Here is a 5,000-nt window from a genome sequence, read left to right as displayed (position 1 = left end):
GAGCAATAAAGAGTTCCTGCGCTTTGAAAATATACTTATTTCATTAGTATATCAGGGCCTCTAAGAAACTACTCAGGGAACCTTAGACACAACTCAACAAGAGATCGGTAAGTGTTTATTTCTAGCCAAAAGCACAAAAGGCCATAAAATTTCCTGAAACTTAACTTTACTTTCAAAACATTTGCAAATCCTTCTCATCACTCTTTCTCTTCTTTTGCTCTTTTCCGCACAACATCCACTCAGGCAACTTCCTGAAAGAACAAATATTTAACAATAAATGATAAGCTATAATTCCGATTTAAAGACGACTTTATCTCATCATTTGATCTTTCTCGCCTATTTCAGTCCTCATCCCCGTTCAATAAATTCATTCTATTCTTGACCTATTTTTTAACCACTGGCACCAAAAGTAAAATCCGGAATGGAAGCTAAGCTTTGTAGGTACAGATACACACAACGCCTCCACCAACCCATTTCTAGCTATCATTGCACCCTTTTTATAATATTAGAACAATAACGATATTTAGTAACTGAATTACATTGTTTAGATCCCAAATCACTAACTATATCTCTTATCATTACAGTTTACAACCTACCCAAGAAACGTGCAACAAAACTGACCAGATTCAGTCAATTAAAGATCTCCAAATAGTAAGTGTACGATTTTAAAGTTAATCATTTGTTCGGACCCGAGCATACAAATCATCCTCAGGATCCTTAATTAGGTCGGCTAACAAATCCGTTTCGCGTTCCTACCACGTTTTCAAACACATCTACTGTCACAAGACAATCATGGACAGATTTTGAGATTTCTTAACGTTCACACCGTAAGTACCATCACAACGTGTCAAACTGACAAGTTCAGACATTGTCTCTTATATAACACCAATTCATTTCAGAAAGACCTAATTCACAAGTGCACATTCAGAAACAGCTGGAAATCAACAGACCGTAAGTATTCTCTCCTTCTCAGTTGACCATTCACCAAGGGGAAAAATAATAATTATTTTACCTTGGAAAGGTAGATACTTAGAATAATAAGTACTGAACAAAAGCGATAACAGATACCCATAAGGGTTGAAACGTGTAACGGGCCCTTGTGTGCTGGGAAACAAGCTTCCGAATATTCAATTTGCTAAGTACCATATTTGGAACAACAACAGCGAGGGGTTTCCAAATATGGTACTTAGCACTGAAACATTCAACCAATCAGTTCGCACTGAATATTCGGAAGCTGTGAACGCGCGTTACATGTTTCAACCCTTATGGGTTTCTGGCGATAATAATAGTAAGATCAATAAAGCGAGGACTAGCTTAAATGCTCCGAAGATATCCTTTCATAGTTACTGTTTGTTTCAAGATATTCGCTGCCCTCTTAGCTACTCAACTAAATTCATAAATTTAAATGGTCTCTTTTGCCAATGAAACCATCTTTTATTTTCAGGTAACAACTCCTTAGCCTCATTAGAAGAATGGCAGCATTGCTCAGACCAATACATAACTCGAAAGGCCGTAAGTATTTTCATCACCTCAGAGAATAAATTACTTAGGTTTACCTAACATAGAATACAATTACTTTCGAAACTTTTGTTTATGTCTTTATTCTTATTCAAGAAGGTCGTTTTCCCTTTAAACAGTCCCGTAAGTATAATGTATTAATCTGGCCAACGCTTCCAAGTGACGCTCTCTTTAGAAGGATCGGCACCACAACATTTTATCGTGTATTAGCAATATTGTGGTACCAAATTGAAACACGAATTATTGCTGAAAAAGACAAGTCATTACTGTGACGTAATATGTAACCATGGCAACGGAAAAGCCCTGTAAAACACCCTTTATTTTGTCTTTACTTGCTTATATCTAAAAAAAAAAAAACTCGTTGACCCCATCTTTTTTATTTCTGAAAAGTAATCATAAGGGCAAGGTGAAACTTCGGCAAAGTTTAAAAAAACTTAAATCCAGTGAATTCAGAGCCACCTTAATTTTGTGTTTTTTTTTTAAGGTGGCTCCGAATCCGCTAGAAAGAATTATCGTGGTTCTTCTAATCACTTTTCAGCAATAGAGAGCTTACGAAACGAGGACGACGACGGTTCCGAGGATTCATTTAAAAATTTAAGTTCGCGGTATTCATATCACTACGAAACTATTTCATGTCGTTACGCGTTAAAAATGTGTAGTAACTGTCTAGGAATTAAACTGGTATGAGTGGGTTGGAAGCGTAGAGAGAGAACCGAAAATTCATCGTCATGTGCTAACCTCCTACACAGAACCTTGAATTTGGTCATTTCACGTCGTCATTTAGGAGATGACGGCAAAGAAATGTACCAAAATGTAAAACGCACGTGCAGAGCGTGCAGAGCCATTGTTTTTGCTCACTAAACCTATTGTTTTGTAGCGTCGTCGTTGCCGTCGGCGTCGTCGTTTCGTAAGCTCCCTAATAAAAAGAGGGTCACCCAGTTGGTTTGAAATATGATCGACTAAATCCAAAATATAGGGTGCTTTTGCTGGGCTTTCCCGTTGCCAAGGTAACTTATTAGATCACAATAATGATCACATCTTGTTTGGAAATAATCGTTGTTTTATATGGTACCATAACATTGCTGTTACGTGGTACAGTGTTGTAGTGTCATTCGATCTAAATCAGTAGAGAGTCTTCTAAGTGTTGAAACACTTTCGAGCCTCCTTTAAGTTATCTTATTTTGTTTTTAATCTATTGGATAATTCAGTTAATAATCATGAAACACTTTGCTTTTCCCATAGTACGCGATAGCAAATATGAGACACCGTATGGGAGCAAGAAAATTAAGAATTGTACATACAAACGCTCATTGCGAAACCTACACAGTGTAAGTGCGGTTTTTGACAATCTTAATTAATAAGAATAAAAAGTTTATTTTTCACAAGCGCTGTTTTTGGCAGTAGCAATGACTCTAATTCACAGCAGACAGTTATCAAGAAACCCAAAGTTACAATTCCAAATAACACTCCTCAAACCGTATATACAATTGACCATATTCGTATTCTCAGTATTGGACTGGAACTAGCTTGCAATGGAGGCTTATGCGGGGGAATATATTAAAAAGTATTTGCATTTGAAAAGATTCCCCCGCGGTAGCCTCCATTGCAAGCTTGTTCCAGTCCAATACTGAGAATACGAATATGGTCTAATGCATACTCTTTGGTTTTTCGTTAGCAAAATATCGTAATTGGCAAATGACGATCATTAGGGACCAAACTAATGAAAATGCAAGTTGTCACGTTTACTCAAAACGTAAGTGCATTTTTATATTCCTTATGTTAGTATTTCCATTCAGTCGCGCTTACTCAACCAAGTTTAAACTTCAAAAAGAATGTTTTTTATTATATTAAAATTTACAGTTTTCAAGAAATTTGCACGAAGAATTGCAACAAAACTGAGACGTTCCAGTTAAAAATCTACAAAGCGTAAGTATATCATTAATAAATGAAGGGGTAGTTTCTAAAGAAACTGTGGTGCTGCGTCGGTGGGGAAGTAGTATACAAAAATTTGGTTTATCAACGGAGTTGATAATGTAAATTGACCACCGTACAGAGATTCTAAAAGCTGACGTTTCGAGCGTTAGCCCTTCGTCAGAGCGAATCGAGGGATTATGATAAACCAAATTTTTATATCATTAATAGTTTTCACGTACTTAAATTACTCGAAGAGTTGGATAAAATAGACCGAATGCATAAATGGCGACCAAAAAAATATTCTTTTGTTTATGTGCTAGTTAGACTCGCTAGCCTCGCTCTCAAGCAACATTTCTTTTGTATTTTGTACATGCAAACGAGGCTAGTGAGTCTAATTAGCGCATAAACAAAGGAATATTTTTTTGGCCGCCATTTATGCATTCGGTCTATACTTCGTCATGTTTTAAAATGTCAGCCTTGTCAATTTTCGTCTTTTTGACGTATTTACTCAAAAATCAGTCTTTAGACATATGAAGCCACAGAAACCATAAGTTATTTTCTTAGCCTAAAACTACATATTACCAACCAAAGAAAAACACGACCAGAGCACCTTAAAACTGCTCAGAAAACCTTGGGCACAACGACAAGATCATCGGTAAATCCTATCGCAATCTAGCCAACAGCAAAACAGACCATCGATTTCCCGAATTTAACACGATAATATAACTCTATTTTCCAGACATTTCTAAAACCCTTCTCATCTCTCTTTTTCTTCTTTTCCTCTTCTCTCCACAACGTCCACTAATAATAAATTTTTAAAAAATATATAAAAATAAATAAGCCATTAAACCAATTAAAAGACGACTTTAAATAACGCAATCATCATACCATCTTCAATTCCTCGTCTATTTTAGTCCCTTGCCTTATTATATTTTCATACATTTTGACAATACCTCCCCAGACACCAGTCAATGAAAAAATTCTATTCTTGGCCAGTTTCAAAACCAGAGACCAATCGTAAAACCAGGAATGGAAACTGAACTCTGTGTAGGTACAAATAAATATCTCCCCTCAGCTAATCGATTTCCACCTATTATTGCACACTAAATCATTGGTTCCCTTATTCTTCTTATTGCCATGTAAATTGTTGCACGTCTGTTTGCGCAATGAGTTCTTAATAAAGGCCTTTATTATATTTAGTAACTTACTTTGTTTTGGCCCAAAATTACTCGTGGATCTTTTTTGCAAAACTATATCACTTAAACTCCCCATCGTTTTTAGAACCACGAATTAACCATTACCCATCCCAACCCCTCGCCTTAGCTTGAATCCCAAATGCCATAATTTAAGGACATAAATTTCTCCCCACCCCCCTCACTCCCTATCTCCACCGTACCCTCCCAAAATGAACTATGACGTCACACCTTGGAGACTCAAATCCATTCCAATTCATTCATGAGGGCATTTCACCTAAAATGCCCATCTCGACCCTCTCTTCCCTCTCAAAATTATTTATTACCCTAACCCGGTTTTCCTTTCAATTAGTCCCAAGAGTGAATTATAAAAGA

At 36.5% G+C, this 5,000-nt stretch overlaps 2 long non-coding RNA genes across 3 annotated transcripts in view; both read left to right on the top strand.

The window, feature by feature from the left end:
* The window catches only part of LOC137984703 (uncharacterized), a 17,206-nt gene extending 16,260 nt beyond the window's left edge, over nucleotides 1-946 (top strand). For both annotated transcript variants that reach the window (XR_011119136.1, XR_011119135.1), the window contains 2 exons: nucleotides 585-651; nucleotides 900-946. This is a non-coding gene — a long non-coding RNA (uncharacterized lncRNA). The remainder of the gene's footprint in view (nucleotides 1-584; nucleotides 652-899) is intronic.
* A 2,230-nt stretch (nucleotides 947-3,176) lies between these two features.
* Nucleotides 3,177-5,000, top strand: part of LOC137985236 (uncharacterized) — a 17,597-nt gene continuing 15,773 nt past the window's right edge. The window contains exons 1-2 of the long non-coding RNA XR_011119261.1: nucleotides 3,177-3,271; nucleotides 3,379-3,444. This is a non-coding gene — a long non-coding RNA (uncharacterized lncRNA). The remainder of the gene's footprint in view (nucleotides 3,272-3,378; nucleotides 3,445-5,000) is intronic.

This window comes from Montipora foliosa, chromosome 14 (assembly GCF_036669935.1).
Source record: "Montipora foliosa isolate CH-2021 chromosome 14, ASM3666993v2, whole genome shotgun sequence".
In the NCBI taxonomy this organism is placed as follows: domain Eukaryota; kingdom Metazoa; phylum Cnidaria; class Anthozoa; order Scleractinia; family Acroporidae; genus Montipora; species Montipora foliosa.
The sequence above is the reverse complement of the archived record's forward strand: the minus strand, read 5'-3'. Positions and strand labels throughout refer to the sequence as shown.